The sequence below is a fragment of the Callospermophilus lateralis genome, chromosome 1 (genome assembly GCF_048772815.1).
Source record: "Callospermophilus lateralis isolate mCalLat2 chromosome 1, mCalLat2.hap1, whole genome shotgun sequence".
In the NCBI taxonomy this organism is placed as follows: domain Eukaryota; kingdom Metazoa; phylum Chordata; class Mammalia; order Rodentia; family Sciuridae; genus Callospermophilus; species Callospermophilus lateralis.
Genome location: NC_135305.1, coordinates 44,715,586 through 44,737,258, shown reverse-complemented (window position 1 = coordinate 44,737,258; position 21,673 = coordinate 44,715,586). Strand labels below are relative to the sequence as shown.

At 33.9% G+C, this 21,673-nt stretch overlaps 1 pseudogene; it reads right to left on the bottom strand.

Moving 5' to 3' along the window:
- Positions 1-21,673, bottom strand: part of LOC143397457 (phosphatidylinositol N-acetylglucosaminyltransferase subunit C-like) — a 136,411-nt pseudogene that overhangs the window by 52,614 nt on the left and 62,124 nt on the right.

Below are 21,673 nucleotides of genomic sequence, written 5' to 3'. Positions count from 1 at the left end.
ACATAAGAGATTTGGGGGTACACCTCATACTCAAAGCATAACATTACCTCTGTTATCTTCTACCCCCAAAACCTATGTCCCAGCTCTAATCATGAGAAAAACATCAGATAACTCTCAGTTCAGGAACATTCTATAAAATAAGTGAGCAGCACTCTGTAAACACTCAAGGTTGACAAAAACATGGAGACACCTTGGAACTGTTTCAGTCAAGAGAAAGTGAGGAGAGTGATGAATTAGCAAACTGTGGTTTCCCAGATGATGCCCTAGAATAGTAGAACAACATTAGGCACAAAGGGATCACAGGTAAATTATGGAACTTAATAATGTATCAATATTGGATTGTGAATTGTGGCATATTTTCTCAAATTAGAATTAATAGCAAGAAAACTTTGTGTGTTGTTTATGGGATCTTTCTATACCACCATTGCTACTTTTTGTTTTTTGTAAATATAAAAATATTTAAAAGTTAAAAAAAAAAATTAATTCAAAAGTACCCATGCAAATATACACCTATCAGTCCTGACTCACAGAGTCATGCCTATGTCTTGTGACTATCTTCAGGAACCTAAAACATTCCTCTATGTGTCATGTCATAACAGAAATCTGACAGCAATTAAAATTCCACATTTTTAAGACTTTCTTATTTAAGAATCTCCGTTCTTCAATTAGTGACATTATCCACCATATTTCAACAAGATATTAATGTATATATTTATACATACAAATTTTTATCTTGAGTTTTTCTATATCCTGTCCCAGCAATGATGAAAAAATGACTCTTTCAAGATAGACTTTTTGGTACAAATTGACAAATTATTACAAAGTACTCACCTGCATATTTTTCATTAAAGGAGATTATGAGATTTTAAATAAACCCCGAATGGCTAATGCAGATGAAAAATATCTAATTATGTCCTCAGCTCATCCAGTGCTCTTGCATTATATTTAGATTTACTGAATGACCAGCATGCTTCAAATCAATCTTAATCTGTAGTAAATATTGATAATTATTCAAAATGACCAGAATGATAATGCAGTACACATATGAGAACTACAACAAAAAAACCTTGAAATATTCAGATTAATTAGTTAAAACACCTGTAAAAATTATTTTGGAGGTGAGTTCGAAGATGATACACATTTTCAATCTAGGTAACTACAGCCCAAATGAGTCCTTCGGATATAAAGAAAATGTGTATCAACAGATATTGCTTCAAAATATAAATTACTTTAAAATTATATTCCTTAAAAATAATGGAGGGGCTGGGAATGTGGCTCAAGCGGTAGCAGGCTCGCCTGGCATGCTTGCGGCCCGGGTTCGAGCCTCAACACCACATATAAACAAAGATGTTGTGTCTGCTGAAAACTAAAAAATAAATATTAAAAAAATTTCTCCGCGGGACCCAACATGGCTGCCGGCAAGGAGGCAGCACTTTCAATGCCTCCGCAGTAACGGGAGCAGAGAGGCCCATTAATTCACCTGCATGCGGCCTGCTGAGGGACTTCTAGCAAAATTCCGCTGAAAGGAGACCTGCCAGGAATTAGTAAGTCTATTAGAGGGGTCACTTTGTCCCAGACGAGTGAATCTCAGCGAGTAAATCTCAGCAGGAACTCACGGCCAACGCCGAACTCCCGCTGCTGCCCACACTTTGCAGCGTACTTACAAACAGCCACAGCCTGCTTGGGCCCCAGCCGGCCTAGCACAGAGGTGGTTCGGCGCTGCAAACGACCCCCCCCCCCCCCCCCCCCGCGCTCCTGTGAACAGCTCCCGCTGGGGCGCAGTCCCGCCGGCCCAGCCGAAAAACCGCTGCTCACACATTGCAGCGACCATACGGAAGGCTGGGTCCTGCCTTCCCAGCTCTGTGAGCCGCCTTTGGCGGTTTGGCACTGGAAACAACCACCAACCCCCAACCCCACGGTCGTGTGGACAGTCCCCGCCTGCCGGGCGCTGCTAAAGGCCCCGCCCGCCCGGCTCTTGCACGGGGGAATCAGGAGTGGTGCGGGACCCGCGGGCGGAATTCCGGCTACCGCTATCACCAGTGCTGACAACTGAGGTCTCTTGCACCAGCTTCCAGGGGCGTGGCTACCAGAGGGCAAGCAAATTCGCTGGGGGTTCTCAGCCCCAAGCTCTACAAACTTAGGGTCCAAGGGAATGGCAAACAGGGAGAATGTGCCCAGGCGTTCTTGAAAACAGGGCTCACAGGAACAGCAGACTTGGTGTGTAGCCAATATTGTGGTGAGCATCACCTGTGCACTCAGGATTAGAGACCCGCCCAGTCCAGGAGGAAGAGCTGCTGCACAGTGACTGGCTCCTGCCTACTGAGAGGAGAAGCATGGCCCGGTGGGCACAGCTCCACCTACTGGAAGAATAGTGAATCGAACTCTAAGACTGCATGTATTAAAATTTTTTTTTTTTATTGGTTTTGTTTTGTTTTTGTTGTTGTTGTTTTCCCCAATTTTTTTTTAATTCATTTTATTTTATTTTTTAATACTAATTTTCATTTTTATTATTGCGATTATGATTTCTTTTTAATTCTTTTTAATTTTCTGTTTCCTTTCTCTCTCTCTTCTTTTCTTCTGTCTTTGCATTTATTTTCAATTCTCATATTCCCCCTTCCTTGAATTCTGCCTGCTTACTCTCATTCTCTTTGGTGACTTATTCCCTCCCCCTATAATACCTTTCCTCCCAAGCAGCAAATAAATTTATAGGAGTAATCAGCAACTCAGTAGTCAAACAGAACAAGAAGCAATATGAAAAAGCAAGGAAGGAAAGGAGTACAAACAATGCAGGAAGGCCTAAATATCCAGGAGAATATAGATTCATCAGAAAAATGGTCATATAAAGACCTCAAGGAATACCTTAGACAGATGGAATGGAACCTTAAAGAGGATACGAGACAGCAAATTCAAGCAGCAAAAGAACACATTGAGAACGAATTACAAAAACAGATAAAAGAAGAAGTTAAGCATCTTTATCAGGAGATAGAGATTATAAAAAAGAATCAGACAATAATCTTAGAAATGAAGGAACTTATAAACCAAATTAAAAACTCAAATGAGAGTATCACTAACAGAGTGGAGCAAGTAGAAGCCAGAACGTCAGATAATGAAGACAAAATATATCATCTTGAAAAGAGTCTAGCCAACTCTGATAGGCTGGTTAAAAATCACGAGAGAAGCATCCAAGAGATATGTGATAACATTAAAAAACCAAATTTAAGAGTCATCGGGATAGAGGAAGGCACAGAGATTCAAACCAAGGGAATGTGTAATCTACTACATGAAATAATTACAGAAAACTTTCCAGAAATAAAAAAGGAAACAGATATACAAATTGTAGATGCATACAGAACACCGAGCATACAAAATCAAAGTAGACCAACGCCAAGACACATTGTTATGAAGATATCCAATATACAGAACAAAGAGAAAATATTAAAAGCTACAAGAGAAAGGAGGCAGATTACATTCAGGGGTAAACCAATAAGGTTAACAGCGGATTTTTCATCACAGACACTGAAAGCAAGAAGATCCTGGAACAACGTATTTCAAACACTGAAAGACAATGGATGCCAACCAAGAATTCTGTATCCAGCAAAATTAAGCTTCAGGTATGACAACGAAATAAAAATCTTTCATGATAAACAAAAGCTAAAAGAATTTGCAGCCAGAAAACCAGCATTACAAAACATCTTGAGCAAAACACTACACGAGGAAGAAATGAGAAACAATAACCAAAGCCAACAGTGGGAAGTGCCCCAGTAAAGACTGCCGGAGGGGGGAAAGCTAATCATGGAGAAATAAACTAAATTTAAAAAAAAAAAAAAAAAAGAGAGAGACAAATAATCAAACATGGATGGAAGTACAAACCATATAGCAATAGTAACTCTAAACATTAATGGTTTAAACTCTCCAATAAAGCGACATAGACTGGTAACATGGATTAAAAAAACAAATCCAACAATATGCTGCCTCCAGGAGACACATCTGACAGGAAAAGACATACACAGACTGAAGGTGAAAGGTTGGGAAAAAATATACCACGCACACGGTCCTCGCAAACAAGCAGGTGTGGCCATCCTCATATCGAACAAAATCGACTTCAAGACTAAGTTAATCCAAAGGGATAAGGAAGGGCATTATATACTGTTAAAAGGAACCATTCACCAACAAGACATAACAATTATCAATATTTATGCACCAAATAATGGTGCTGCGACGTTCATAAAACAAATTCTCCTCAAGTTCAAGAATCAAATAGACCACAATACAATAATTATGGGTGACTTCAACACACCTCTCTCACCATTGGACAGATCCTCCAAACAAAAGTTGAATAAAGAAACTATAGATCTAAATAACACAATCAATAACCTAGACTTAACTGACGTATATAGAATATATCAACCATCATCAAGTGGATATACTTTTTTCTCAGCAGCACATGGATCCTTCTCAAAAATAGACCATATATTATGCCATAGGGCAAACCTCAGTAAATATAAAGGGGTGGAGATAATACCATGCATTTTATCTGATCATAATGGAATGAAACTGGAAATCAATGATAAAAGAAGGATGGGAAAATCCTATATCACATGGAAAATGAACAATATGTTACTGAATGATCAATGGGTTACAGAAGACATAAAGGAGGAAATCAAAAAATTCTTAGAGATAAATGAAAATACAGACACAACTTATCGGAATCTATGGGACACAATGAAAGCAGTTTTAAGAGGGAAATTCATCGCCTGGAGGTCATTCCTCAAAAAAAAGAAAAACCAACAAATAAATGAGCTCACACTTCATCTCAAAGCCCTAGAAAAGGAAGAACAAAACAACAGCAAATGCAGCAGAAGGCAAGAAATAATTAAAATCAGAGCGGAAATCAACGAAATTGAAACAAAAGAAACTATTGAAAAAATCAACAAAACTAAAAGTTGGTTCTTCGAAAAAATAAACAAGATTGACAGACCCTTAGCCATGCTAACGAAGAGAAGAAGAGAGAGAACTCAAATTACTAACATACGGGATGAAAAAGGCAATATCACAACAGATGCTACAGAAATACAGAAGACAATTAGAAATTATTTTGAAAACCTATATTCCAATAAAATAGAAGACAGTGAAGACATCGATAAATTTCTTAAGACATATGATTTGCCCAGACTGAGTCAGGAGGATACACACAATTTGAACAGACCAATATCAATGGAGGAAATTGAAGAAGCAATCAAGAGACTACCCACCAAGAAAAGCCCAGGACCGGATGGGTATACAGCGGAGTTTTACAAAACTTTTAAAGAAGAATTAATACCAATACTTTTCAAGTTATTTCAGGAAATAGAAAAAGAGGGAGCTCTTCCAAATTCATTCTATGAGGCCAACATCACGTTGATTCCGAAACCAGACAAAGACACCTCAAAGAAAGAAAACTACAGACCAATATCCCTGATGAACCTAGATGCAAAAATCCTCAATAAAATTCTGGCGAATCGGATACAAAGGCACATCAAAAAAATTGTGCACCATGATCAAGTAGGATTCATCCCTGGGATGCAAGGATGGTTCAATATACGGAAATCAATAAATGTTATTCACCACATCAATAGACTTAAAGATAAGAACCATATGATCATCTCGATAGATGCAGAAAAAGCATTTGACAAAATACAGCATCCCTTTATGTTCAAAACATTAGAAAAACTAGGGATAACAGGAAATTACCTTGACATTGTAAAAGCTATCTATGCTAAGCCTCAGGCTAGCATCATTCTGAATGGAGAAAAATTGAAGGCATTCCCTCTAAAATCTGGAACAAGACAGGGATGCCCTCTATCACCACTTCTATTCAATATAGTTCTCGAAACACTGGCCAGAGCAATTAGACAGACGAAAGAAATTAAAGGCATAAAAATTGGAAAAGAAGAACTTAAATTATCATTATTTGCAGATGACATGATTTTATACCTAGAAGACCCAAAAGGGTCTACAAAAAAACTACTAGAACTAATAAATGAATTCAGCAAAGTAGCAGGGTATAAAATCAACACGCATAAATCAAAGGCATTCCTGTATATCAGCAACAAAACTTCTGAAATGGAAATGAGGAAAACCACTCCATTCACAATATCCTCAAAAAAAATAAAATACTTGGGAATCAACCTAACAAAAGAGGTGAAAGATTTATACAATGAAAACTACAGAACCCTAAAGAGAGAAGTAGAAGAAGATCTTAGAAGATGGAAAAATATACCCTGTTCATGGATAGGCAGAACTAACATCATCAAAATGGCGATATTACCAAAAGTTCTATATTGGTTTAATGCAATGCCAATCAAAATCCCAAAGGCATTGCTTGTAGAAATAGATAAAGCAATCATGAAATTCATATGGAAAAATAAAAGACCCAGAATAGCAAAAGCAATTCTAAGCAGGAAGTGCGAATCAGGCGGTATAGCGATACCAGATTTCAAACTATATTACAGAGCAATAGTAACAAAGACAGCATGGTACTGGTACCAAAACAGGCAGGTGGACCAATGGTACAGAATAGAGGACACAGAGACCAATCCACAAAGTTACAACTATCTTATATTTGATAAAGGGGCTAAAAACATGCAATGGAGGAAGTATAGCATCTTCAACAAATGGTGTTGGGAAAACTGGAAATCCATATGCAACAAAATGAAACTGAACCCCCTCCTCTCACCATGCACAAAAGTTAACTCAAAATGGATCAAAGACCTTAATATCAAATCAGAGACTCTGCGTCTGATAGAAGAAAAAGTTGGCTACGATCTACATATTGTGGGGTCGGGCTCCAAATTCCTTAATAGGACACCCATAGCACAAGAGTTAATAGCAAGAATCAACAATGGGACTTACTTAAACTAAAAAGTTTTTTCACAGCAAGAGAAACAATAAGAGAAGTAAATAGGGAGCCTACATCATGGGAACAAATATTTACTCCTCACACATCAGATAGAGCCCTAATATCCAGAATATACAAAGAACTCAAAAAATTAGACAATAAGATAACAAATAACCCAATCAACAAATGGGCCAAGGACCTGAACAGAAACTTCTCAGAGGAGGACATACAATCAATCAACAAGTACATGAAAAAATGCTCATCATCTCTAGCAGTCAGAGAAATGCAAATCAAAACCACCCTAAGATACCATCTCACTCCAGTAAGATTGGCAGCCATTATGAAATCAAACAACAACAAGTGCTGGCGAGGATGTGGGGAAAAGGGTTCTCTTGTACATTGCTGGTGGGGCTGCAAATTGGTGTGGCCAATTTGGAAAGCAGTATGGAGATTCCTGGGAAAGCTGGGAATGGAACCACCATTTGACCCAGCTATTGCCCTTCTCGGACTATTCCCTGAAGACCTTAAAAGAGCGTATTACAGGGATACTGCCACATCGATGTTCATAGCAGCACAATTTACAATAGCTAGATTGTGGAACCAACCCAGATGCCCTTCAATGGATGAATGGATTAAAAAAATGTGGCATCTATACACCATGGAGTATTACGCAGCACTAAAAAATGACAAAATCTTGGAATTTGCAGGGAAATGGATGGCACTAGAGCAGATTATGCTTAGTGAAGCTAGCCAATCCCTAAAAAACAAATACCAAATGTCATCTTTGATATAATGAGAGCAACTGAGAATAAAGCAGGGAGGAAGAGCAGGAAGAAAAGATTAACATTAAACAGAGACATGAGGTGGGAGGGAAAGGGAGAGAAAAGGGGAATTGCATGGAAACGGAGGGAGACCCTCATTGGTATACTAAATTACATATAAGAGGTTGTAAGTGGAATGGGAAAATAAACAAGGTGAGAAATGAATTACAGTAGAAGGGGTAGAGAGAGAAGATGGGAGGGGAGGGGAGGGGGGATAGTAGAGGATAGGAAGGTAGCAGAATACAACAGTTACTATTATGGTATTATGTAAAAATGTGGATGTGTAACCCATGTGATTCTGCAATCTGTACTTGGGGTAAAAAAGGGAGTTCATAACTCACTTGAAGCTAATGTATGCTAATGTATGAAATATGATATGTCAAGAGCTTTGTAGGGTTTTGAACAACCAATAAAAAAATATATAAAAAAAATTCTCTCTCTCTCTCTCTCTCTCTCTCTCTCTCTCTCTCTCTCTCTCTCAAATAAATAAATATTAATGGAGGTAGGATGGGCTAGGGAAATGCAGTGGAATGAATCTGACCTAACTTTCTTATGTACCTTTGTGAATGAAGAGTGAATCTCAACTTCATGTACATCCACAAGACACTAATTCAACCAACCAACAAACAAAAACTATGAGTAAATAGCAGAAAGATCAGTAGAGTACAGGGAAGGCAAGAGGGGAGGGGGAGGAGAGGAGGGAAATGGGAAGTGCTGGGTACTGAATCAGAGCAAATTATATTCCATGCTTTTATAATTATGTCAAAATGAATCCTAATGTTATGTATGACTAAAAAGAACCAATAAGAACCAACAGAAGACATTAGAAAACCACTTATATGTATTTAAATGAGAAAAACATTCCCAGGAGAGTCTGCCATCCAATATTTGTCATAAGCCTGGAGCTACCCCAGCCACACAGAAGCCTCCTTTCCTCTCAGGGAGGCTTTTTTAGTTCTCAGTCCTGGAAGGTCCTGCAGCAGTGACCTGACTCCTTTCAAAGGGTTGCTGCCAGCTTATCTCACAGGCTCCCTGCAGGGATGCTCTTACTTGTCTGGTAACTATGTGCAGTATGGCCTGGAGCTACTAGGCCATCTCCACCCATGAGGTTCAACCAACTGCTTGAACACTGTTGAACCCCTATTCTAATTTGTTCTTTCTGGGTTTTCCCTCGGTCACAAGGAATCCTTTAGAATTCCCTTTCCAGGTATATACTTATTTTCTTATTTTGTCTATTCTACATACAATTTCCTCTATTTAAAACATTAATTTCTGTTTGTAGACTGGTCTGAAAATGATTCACCCTGTAAGAGCTCAGATTTTACACAAAATAAAAGATAAACAGGTGGTTGGTTAAATGGTTGTAGATGGATGATAGCTAGATAGCTAGATGATGATAAGATCAATTTGTACAAACATTTTATCATTCTGTATTGTGCAAATGAAATGTAATGTTTATTAATGAATTAAAACAAGTAGTAGCAAAATTACTTTGATTTCCATGTAATTCCATAAATAACTGTATAAATAATATAAATAATCCAATTCAGCAGTACACTTAATATAAAGAGGATTTTGTTTGCAAACTTAAACGTCTACATAAAAAATTTTAAAAAAATTTAAAAAAAACAGACCTAAAAATATCCAGGATATTTCTTATCAGAGGAAACTTCCAATTATTAACTCCTTAGGAATGAAAGTTTCCTTTCGTCAGTAATCAAAAAAAAAAAAAAAAAAACAAGAAAACAAAACCTGGAAAATAATTATGAAAAAGTCTGTGGATAATTTTACTAAGGCAAGACTTTTGGTTTCATAAGACTTTTGGGTTCTATAAGAAGTAAAAATAGAACTGAATTTTGTAATAACCACTGAGATGCACAAGTTTTCATCTTAATTACCTAAGTATTAAAAATGCATTTCATTTTAATATATTCAATCTGAGATGATTATTAAATTCAGCTAATTATGAGATTTATTTTTCTTGAAGGAATTTTAATACACAGACTACACCCTAAGGAGAAAGCATTCCAATTAGAGGATTTATTTGGAAAGAAATTAAGATGAATCCATATGATTAAAATCTAATTGCAACTATATCAAAACTCTATTACTAATACTCAACTATATTAGCATAATTAATTTTAAAAACTATAAAGTTTGTTCTTTTATTTAAAAATTTATTTCAACACATCAATTGAATGTAATTCAAGCAAATCTTGATTAAGAATTGGAAAGTACCTTAAAATTTCCCAGAAGGGCCTAATGTTTTTAAATGTATTATACTATTAGAGAATAGCAACTGTCAAATTTATTACTGAATGAGAAAGAATAAATTAGATCATGTTTACCTAAAGATATGAAACATATTTCTACTCAGGAAAGCACTTTTGGTGCTTTGTAAGAGAAAAGAACTCTGAATTTTCTGTCTCCTGTGCAATGTGTATGTTGAAGAGGATTTCCTTTCATCTCTGTGATAGTGAATATATATGAAGAGTATTGAGTATGTTGAGTCTAATATCTATAGTAGAAAATTTTGAAAACTCATTGTATGTGTTTCTATGGACACTTTCATAATACTCAGGCAAAATTTTTATAAAGAGGCTTGCTGCCAGCTTTAAATTAGTGAACATATTTATGTATAGGGGAAAAAATCACCTATGAAGTGCAAATTTGGGGGACTCAAATAAAACATAAAAATTGCCAACAGCATCCATTAACTCTTGACCAATAATCAAGATATAACCTGTTTTAGTAATATAAATAGTAGCAAAGGAAGTTCAAGGACCTAAAATGTACGAATTATCCATCTTTCTTAACTTTTATGACTAACAGTTATGCTTATATACCTATACTTCAAGGAAATTGTTTGATGTTGTCATGACTTAAAATACCTTTTGGTAAAAGATTAAAGTATAAAGCTTAAAGTTCCTTTAAAATTAGTTACTCTGAGACAAATCTAATGGGGTAACATACTTAGTTGCATTTAAATTTTATGAAAGAAGAAAAGAGTGGAAGAAAACAATGACATATACTTATCAATTCCTAATAAGCAGGAAAAGAAGATGGGCTGAAGTCAGGTGGTGAGGATGATGCCCAGTGTAATTTTCCACTTCCAGAAAAATGAAGACTTGGCGTATATGGCAAGTGAAGATCCGTACGATTTCCTGATTTGCTGATGAAAGAAGGGAAAGTTGAGGCTGATGGAGTTAGAATTTCCTTTCCTTAGTTATAACAGGATGCATCACTTTAAATGATACTCAAGGAAAGTGAAAGATGTGTTACTAAATAAGAACCTTCAAAAACAACTATAAAGCACTATTACAATGAGACCTGTAAAAGATCTACATGAGATATAAGACAGTATGTACTCAATGAGTAAAATATGTCCCACAAAATTCTAATGCGCCCTTTTCCTAACATATTTTTGAGGCCATCAGATCAAATATGCTATTAGGTTAATTTTACAGGTGAGGAAACAAAAAATGAGAAAATATTATATTAAAGATTCCAGTATGAAGCAAAGGCAGAATTTGTTTGACTTCAAAGGCAATTCATTGAGGATTCAGAGTTTCTTTTGTATTTTAGAGTTATTGAAGTATATTTACATTCCATAAAAGTTAGCTGCTCTTTTTTTTCTTTATTAAAGTATGAAATAACATGATGTTATAATTTTGGTTCCTTTCTAAAAATACAATTATTTTCTTTTGAATCTCTTCCTTCATCTTAAGAGATTCAAAAGAAAATAAGTGTATTTTTAGAAATACAAATACAAATTACTCATTCTAAGATTTCAACCAGCACTTTAATAGCATTTTCTTCTCCTTTGTCTTCTTCCTCTTCTTCCACCTTTCCTTTCTTCTCCTCCTTCTAATGTTTTTCATTGAAAAATTTTTTTAAAAAATGTAACTTATCCTCATTTTTATTATCTACTCAAAAATGATGCCTCTCTCAAGTTATTTTTTCCTTCTGTTCCTGCCCCAGTGTCTAAACTGATATCTTGATATTGCCCCATAGCAACCTATAAATATACAATGGAACTTTTGTGGGTTTTACTGTAGGAAACTGAACAATTAACCAGTATGAATACCTCACTGGAGACTTAAGGAATTTTGGAAAGATACTGGGTCACAAACTATAGAGATCCCTTTAATTTCACAGGTTTTCATTTCCCATTCTATTCTTTCATTAGTCTCCAACCTCCAAGAAGCAGGGTGCATTTACAGCACCCTCATAGGAAACATGGATATAAAAGAATGCTCTCTCTTCTAGAACTTAGAAATAATAGCCAGTCTTACGTCATTATATAACACATGAACACAACACTGGTGATCAATAAGTAAAATACAACCTAGAGTGTAAATCTACACCTATGCACACACTTATGTACAAACTCATAAATGTTAGCATGGAAGACCACACCCCCGTATGAACTTAAATTCACTCACACACCATAGGACTTCTATACTCTGCAAAACTGAAAATAAAGCAGTTGGAAGATCAATACATCAGATGTTTTAAAGATTCTATTAGTGGATGAAATCCTTTGATTGACAAGAAATGTCTGTCTTTCTTCAGTATTATTTCACAGATGTGTTTGGTTAAATGAGTAAACTCAGACTAAACAAGCAAAAACCCAGATAGATCTTATAAATACTATTTGGGGATTCAAAAATGAATTTAATGTCAAGGCTGTTCTACAGCCAATCATCTATTCTGAACTATAAGCACACTTTCATGTGTGCTGCAATTGTTATATTAATTACAAAGTGCTATATTCATAAATTTTCTCGTAGATCGTACTTTATTTTTATGTTGTCATGATTCACAATTGCAGAAGGCAGTTTATAATAATATTCCATAACTAGTATTTTTTAAATCGGTTGTAATTTGTCTAAGTTAATATTTCTAATCTCTATATCCAAAGAATAAATATATGACTTTAACTTAGGAATAATTTGTCTACCTATTCATGTGCTCTAAAACAACCTCCATACTACATCATGCAGAATATATTTATTGTTAGTAAAATTTTCTTTAAAAACTGCTGAAATAATAACCTTTTTAGGGTAATATTCCCTTTTACCATGAGCCCTTTCACAAAGCAAGAAGTGAGCTAAGTGACTTTCCATATCCTTGTCTCCTTGCTACTCTGGTTTACTCAGGGACTCTCCTAGATTATGAGAACCTGGAATGTAACCAAAAGTTATGCTTTCTATAAAACATAAAATTATGATTAGTTCTCACATTTTAAATTGAAAAAGTGTCTGTGTCTTAGAATGATTTTTCGAAGTCACCTGTGTTTACAGTAAAAACAAAGTTTAAACAAAGTTGCCCAGGATTATTCCAGTTCACAAACCAATGCCAGCAGCCTACACTCCTGAATGCATCACCTCAAGATGAAGCCAGGTGCTTCAGTACAGTAAGCTCTTGTTAAAAATATGCAAGAAAAAGACTTCTTACATCCTGTCCTAGACATGTTTCTTATTAGAGAGTTAAACTAGCGTTTATTTTTATTTTATCTCTTAACTTACATGGCCACAGTTTTTCTTTTTTCCTAATATTCTTAAGCAACAGCTGCTAACAATTTCTTATTAACTTTCTTCAGTCCCCAACCACTCTCCCCAAAATTTAATTATCTGTTTTTAACACACTCTTAGGCTAATTAAAAGAATTCATATTAAAGAATTCTATAGTTAATACTTTCACAAAAAATCCCTATGCTTGTGTTCTATTAATTTTTTTCATATTTGTAAATTGTGTGTGTGTGTGTGTGTGTGTGTGTGTGTGTGTGTTCTGAAACTGTAGTACACCATGGTTATTAAATGAAGAAAAATTTATTCTCAGACTGATAGTCCACCTGGAAAATTTTAGTGTATTTCCAACATTAAGTCATTAGATTCATAATTTCAAAGCATTTGCTCTATACAATTTTTAAAGAAAAATAACATGTACCACCTGGATGTTTCAGATTGGGTTAATGCTATGGAAAGAAAGATGAACAAAATAAGAATGATTTTGGTTCTCATGAGGTTTACAACAATCAGACATAAAAAAAAAAAAAAAAAAAAAAAAAAAACTAAAGAAATATACAGCAACAGGTCAATGACTCAGACAATTAGGAAACACAATGAAAGTCATAGAGGAATACCACTATGTACTTTTGTAAATATAAATATATGATTATTCAAAAATATCTTATCTAAATCCTAACTAAATACCTTCACTGAACTGCATATGAACTAACAGTGGGGTGAAATCCCTGAAAAAAAATAAAGCATAGAAAAGACAGCGGAGAGGGGCTGGGGATGTGGCTCAAGTGGTAACGTGCTTCCCTGGCATGCGCTGGGCACTGGGTTCGATCCTCAGCACCACATAAAAATAACATAAAGATGTTGTGTCCATTGAAAACTAAAAAATAAATATTAAAAAATTCTCAAAAAAAAAAAAAAAGAAAAGAAAAGACAGCCGAGGTTCAGAGACAAAAGGAAGTAGAAATAAATTGTTTTAAAACATGAAGAAAAACAACTAGTACATAGTTTTGATAATTTGCCATGGGTTGACAAACTTTTCTAACTAAGCTCTCTGAGATTTCCAAAAGTACAAAGAACAGAATCATAGATCAATATGCTAAAGAAGTGATAGGAATAACTGACCAATAATCTCATGTATAATCAGGAAATAGAATGTAAAACAATGAGAGAATGCAGGTATTTTTAAGGTGGAAAACTTTTTGTTTGTTAATATACAGTATCCATGAGAAATTTTGTAAATTGTTGAAAGGAGAATAAAGCCAAGAAATGTTCTTGACGGAAAAGAATTTTAAAGGTGCATATTAATGCCTGTCATTTAATTCTAAAAATATAAGCCCAAACATACCAGTATGGTTTTAAAGATGGATGTTTCTGCTCTTAGTATGGATCTTTGCTCTCTTATACAGACTCTCCTGATGATAAAGCTGTTCTTTTATGGATAAAATTGGAAATTTTATTTTTTGCAAAAAGGCAACTTCCTGAAAATTCTGTAATATAAACATAAAGAGGAAGAGTGCTAAGGAGAGTCAAAATTTTAATCAGTGACTGCTAGTTTGCATTTTCTTTTTTATGCACTTTCAAAGAGGGGAAGGAAGCCAATATCATGAAGCACACTAATAAACTAAAACTATGGTAGGAATCCTAATGTTTTTCTGGATGGAGAAAATAAGAAATCCAGGAAATTTTGATTGCTGAGAGCCATAGCCAAGTAGGAATGACACATGGCAATTCCTTGTCAGCCTACCCAATGTTGCCTAGAGGGAGGACTCTCCATTGTGGAAATGGGCTTGCCTTGAACCCAGGTCATTTGCAGTGACATTGCATGAATGTTTGAGAAAGGTGACCCTGCTCAAGGACCAGGGCGGATCCGGGTTTAGGGCGGTTCCAGGTTTAGGGTGTGGATCCTGCCGGGAATAGGGCATATCCTGCTGACTCAGGCGCCTGCTCCTTGAGTTCCCGTTGAGTTCTCTCGGGATTCAGAGAGTATTTGGGATGCAGAGCCCGGTGGAGGTAAAAATTTTCCCAGAAAGTGCGTGTAGAGTGCCGGTGACAGTTCGAGAATAAAGAGTTGCTGTTTGAATCTACAAGGTGTATGGTGGTTGGTTATTTTGTGCCCAACCAGACTGCGGCATTTGATAAAGTAGATACCCAGGGCAAAAGCTCCCCTAATTCTCTGCATGAATGCTATACACATACAAGTGATGGATTCAGGCAAACACTGCAAAAAATTACGGCTTTAAAATGGGACAGGTAGGGCATAAAGAATTAATAGAACACCAAGCATAGAAGATACAATACATACAAGCAATCTAATAGGCATCCTTTCAGGCCACAACTACTCTCCATATGTCTTCAAATCGTTGATTCTAGAAGACTTTTATTTTTTCCTTCTTGGATATTACGTTGCACATGGCTAAATATGATTATTCCAGCCCCACACTTTGTACCATGCGTTTGTTCCATGCATGGGCTCCCACCTGTGGACTCAGCATCTGAATGTAATTTTCTGAGAGACAGATTACCCTTGCTTACCTGAAACTGAACTTCTCTTGATTTGGGTGTCCACACTGTTTCATGAAATGCCACGCGGTGCAAAACCCGGCTGGTCCTTTTGTAGTCACTGTGGAAAAGGCATTTTCCCAGAGAATATCATCCACATCATATGTGACTCCTTTTTGGTTCATCTGAATAAGATATTCAGGAGAACATTTTATGCTGCTTGGGAATATGGGTGAAATTAGCACTATTTTAAAGGGAATTTTTATTACAATTTTGAAGAGTTTATTTGAGCAAATAGAGATTCATGAGTCAGGCAGCTGTATAACTCAACTGGAGTTTTTTTTAGGGCAATTACATGGTAAAAGAAAATATTCCATTGATCATATTTATGGAGTTGCCTTATTTGATTTATCTCCCTGAAATGTTGCTAGTTATATAATTATGTTTGTTGGCTGTTTATGATTGGTCGAGCTTAAGTTCTAATTTTTTAATGAAGGAATTAATAAAAAAAAGCTCAAGTTTGTCTTATGTTTGAAAATCAAGTAAGGTTAAGGTCACTTATGGGATCTAACTGGATTTATGTACTCAGGGATTCTTTAAACTAAGTCTCATTTTAATTTATTTTAATACCATTCATGGTCTCTTCACTCAAATTTCTTTACATAAAATTGTATTCTTATTATGACCTCCAAATAGTCTCTTGTAATATCATCAATTCAGATATTCGTTTTAGGGAATTCACTTCAAATTTGTCACATACTTCTTGGCATTAGTCTCAAGTACTGATCAAGCTTTTTTTTTTTTTTCTTCATGTCATTCCACATATTTTGCTACCTATTGATAATAATCTCAGTTTTTCAAATAAACAGTGTATATCTACTCCAACTACTAATGCTTATAAATTTATATGCATGGAGGCAATTGAAATAAGATGGATTTTATATTAACAAAAGTCTAGAAAACTGGATTACAAACAACCAAGAGTGCCAAGAGCTGTCACATCTGAAAGCAAATATCTCGTAGAATAATTTTACTTTGTCTAACTCAATGTAGTGTATCCTGCTACCAAAAAAGTGACAAACAACATGCAAACTCTACCAAGCTTGCAATGAGAATATTTTCAGGTACCTTTGAACAAAATCTGATATAAATTTAGTTAAATTTGTAATGTGGTTTGAAATATTTACAAAAACTATGAAGAATAGGGAAAATAACAGTTCAAATTATGATCAAAGATGTGAAATCTCATGTTGATTTTGTGTTGTAAATATTTATATTTTTACATCATAGTTTTCTAAAAAAAAATAAAAATTATTTCTTTAACTGCATGGAATTATTTGTGTAAATAATTTTTATTAATTGTTCTTTGCCAGCATCCTCAGATGTCTATTTTAGAGAAAAAAACTAAACTTATTTTTAAATTTAATTTCATTTTGATACTACCTTCATATTTGCATAAAAGTTTTTCTAATGATCCAATGTCTTATTTGCCAAACAAAAGACATTTATATATAAAATATTGCACAATTTCATGTATGTGTATAATCTAAAAGAAAATGTGTAGAAACACTGACCAGTGGTTACCAGGGTGAGTGAGAGGATGGAAGCCAAAGGAGCCCAAATTTGCAATTATGAAAGAAGAAGAAATATAGACCTCTTATGTGGAGTGTGAGTACTGTGTATTTGATAATATTGTGTTTTATAATAGAAATTTTCTAATAGAATACATTTTAGGTGTTCTTACCATACACACAAAAATAGAAAACTATGTGAGATTATGAATATGCTAATTTGCTTGACTATGGTAATAATTCCTCTACATACATATGTATGTCAAAGTATTATGTTGTATACCTGAAAGTATTATGTTGTATACCTGAAATACAAAAAAATAAAATATATAAATAGTTGCAGTGTGAAAAAAAGATATTTTATTATACAATAAAGGCAATTATTTCTTTTCATTAAGTAGTGTTCTGCCACCAAACTATATTCCCTTACTCTTAAGTGCAGTTTCTCTATACTCTCTTCCTTACTTTGTTAGCTCCCAGACATATTTTACAACAGATGTTAAGTTAGCCCATCCCTCTCTGTGCTCTCTGCAATAACAATCTTTGAAATAGAGTGCTATGAGAACTTAGCCTCATAAGAGCTAGAACATTACACAATTCACAGCTAGAATTCCCTAACAGAGCTCAACCTTCCTACTATGAAACCCACACATCAAAATTTTTATTAATATATTTCACAGCAATATAATGACAAACTTTAATGTTAAAAGTACACAATACTAGTTATAATATATGATAATCCTTTATTGAAAGTTTGTGGCATAGCATAAGCAAACACAAAAACTCCATGTGGCTTTTATGAAATATTTGGAATCACTACAAGATCCTAAAGAAGATATTTTGAACATATATGTGAGAATCATGATCGTGGCTTCTTTCAGTTGTGGGTATACATCGAATAGACTCTAATATCTTGGGAATAACAATATATGAACAACAAATAATAAATTAGCCAGGAAGATCCCCATATATGTGCAATTGTATAGAACATTTTGTTTATCACACACACACACACACACATATACTATATATATATATATATATATATATATATATATATATATATACACACACACATACATAGTAATTTCCTTTACTTGAAATTTATTATGAAAAAAAGTTAATTGTTATTTCCTTTTGACTCAAACTTTTAGCATCATCAATTTTTGCAAACACGAACTCAGTAAATTTGACCAAATATCATATGCCATAATATTCTATTTAGAAAGTAATAATTTGAAGAAAGAGCAGAAAGCAAAGTCATTAAAACTCTGCAAGATCATTTCCATATTGGTGATCCTTTTATTATGTTCAAATAGAAAATAGTTTTTATTCATGAGCATTCACTAGCAATAATTACTCTTTTAATTAAAATTTTAATATTATTACAGGTGACATGATAAAAATAAACTGATGTCACAGTAAGTGACAGACGTTGCTAACATCTTCTTTGTGTGATCACACAATAATATACTGGATGCAAAAACACACTGTAGAATGATTTTAGAGGAAAAACATAATACACAGGAAGTAACCTTGACCATTTTAAATTCGACTACCTTCCATTTGTTACAAGAATAATAGCTGTCCTGAAATTCTTTTAAAGCATATAGTTGCAGAAATAGAAGACATTTGAGGGATTACTAGCAAATACCCCTTTACTTCCCCTTTAGAATCACACTGAAATGACTTCAAAAAATGAAATAGCTTCTGCTTTTGAAAATCTACAAAGAAACTTCTACAAACTAAAAACAATGAACTCCAGAAATTCAGTCCTTCTCCCTGTCACCCATATTTCATAACATTTGTTAAGCCCATTTTTTTATTCCATTTCAACATACTGGATACATTCATTTAATGACAAATGATTCTGATTCATCTGTCTTTTTTTTTTTTGAGAAGGCTAATTCCTAATTCAATTTAGTATAAGATTTTGGAATGACTATTAATTTTGCTATTTTTGTGGAACTCTATAGAACATAAAAAACATTTAGTATAATACCTGACTTTGAGAAAGATTCCTATGGAAGACTATAATACATAAGAAATAATGAGAGATTAGAAAAACAGCAAACATAAGACCTGTAAAAATATTACCATTAGGTTTTAAATATATATTAAGAAAAATAATTTCTATGCAGAGTCAGATGAGAAATAAACAAGTTCTTGAGAATTATCAAGGTATGCTTCTTAGAGCATTTAGAACTGGAAATAATCCTTCTATTAACTGCAGATTATGTTTATGAAATGGAAAAAAAGATAACATTCTATGTGTAAAAAGAAGCAAAGATATATTTGAAATTATGCAGAAGTGAGCAATGATTTGCTGAATTTGTAAATCAGCACCTCTAGAATGATACAAATAATTGAAAGCGCAGTAGGACAGCTTGAGGAAATGTGAATTTAGTTTGACAGGGATGAAAAGTTTGAGTTTGATCTCATAGGAAATGAGAGCTAATAGCACTTTTTAAATGAGAAAGTCACTCTTCTATAGCAAGGCTTTTGGCATCACTTTATAGATTTCATTTCAAATAATTTTCATGTAATTAAAATTGAATCCTAGCTTTTATTAAGTTCTGGTTATGAAAAATACCCCCAAAAGGAAAATTAATTTCTTCTTCAATTATCCTTTTGAGATATCTATATCAGGCATACTTGAATGAAATGAAAGATGTGCGGTTCTATGCCAATTAATCTAATACATAATCTTGTAAAGAAAGTTAAAGTTCAAAAATTATATAATGAGATACAAGATAACATTTTTCTTAAAAGTGACAGAAAAATTGAAAAAGTATTAATGTGAATGTTAGGAGGAGGGGGAATAGAAGCAAAATAAAATGTATCTTCAAGACTTTATTTCAAGGAGAAAAATTTTTGCTGTAGATGAGTTGTATTAAGAATGCAATAGTTACATATTATTCTGAATTACCTTTGGATGTTAATGCCTCTGAGACTAAGTCATTTTTACTTAGAAATTATTTAATACAGTGATAACATTGTAGTTCTATAAACAATTCTGGAGCCTTGCATTATTATTGCTTCTTTTGCAAAACTATGTTTACACATTTTCTGTCATTATTTTAATCAATTAATTTATTATTTATTCCAATGCTTTGAATGAAAAAAAGCCTACTAACCAAAATATTTGTATATGCACATCAGATATATTTATGACACATTGCTACATGGCTTCAAAAGAAATGCGTTTCTAACCTTAGTTCTCAAGGTGTGCTCCCTAGACCAATGACATCAAGTTGGGAGCAACTGAATCAGAAACTCAGCACTCATCAATCTGTTTTATAAGACTCAGGGTGATTCTGATGGAAGTTATGAGAACAACTTAGACTAATGTGGTGTGTTTATATTCTGTTTTAATAATATATTCATAGTTTGTATTTAACGACATTTTATCCTTTATAGAACATTTGCCATGATGTAGTTATAACCAAACAAGTTATTATTTCTTTCATAATAATATATTTTCTGTACCACACAAATTACTCTCTTATGACAAATTTAAATTGGCATGGCACATTTTTATTCTTGAAAATATACTAATAATAATGAAATACTAAAAACCAAGATAAATTAGTAAAAGTAGGGTAATACATGAGCTAAAAATAATATAAAAATATTGAATGATATATTTTCTATAAAGAAAATACATAATTCTTTTTTATAGTGAAAGGGAAATTTTAGCTTGAGGCAATATATATATCGTAGTGCTAATTTTTACTTTTTATTTCTTAGAAAACAGGTTTCATTTTTATTTTTAAACATTTTTATAACTTTTTGATTGACATATAATGTCTGTAGATATTTACAAGATATAAATGGCCTTTTATTTCATGTGTACTTTGGGTATTGACCAACTCAGGGTAATTGGAATATATTTATCACCTTATTTCTTTTGGGTGAGGAAATTGAAATTCCTTCCATTAACTATTTTGAGATATATAATGTTTATATTTAAAACTTAAACCTCATATAAAAATTTGTGGGTGTAAATAACCCATTCAAAATTTACAAAGGATTAAATAAATTTTCTTTTGCATTTCCCTAAGCTGCTACAAGGTTATCAGAATTTCTTGCCTTTTGCTTTCTCACTATTTAACTTTACTTTTTAACAAAAATGTACTGCTAAGCACTGGGGAGAAAAAGCAAACTGCAAAACCAAATTAACTTTCTTTTATCTTTGATCCTATACTTTTTATTTAATGGTTATTTATTAATGTATGGAAAAGAAGTCCTATCCCATAATATTCCTTTAATGATTGCTTTGAGTAATGACAACTGGCCACATTAATAGTTATCCTTCCTTACCTTACTGGCATAGTGTATATCTTAGTATTAGAAATGCCTGAGAAGCCCTGA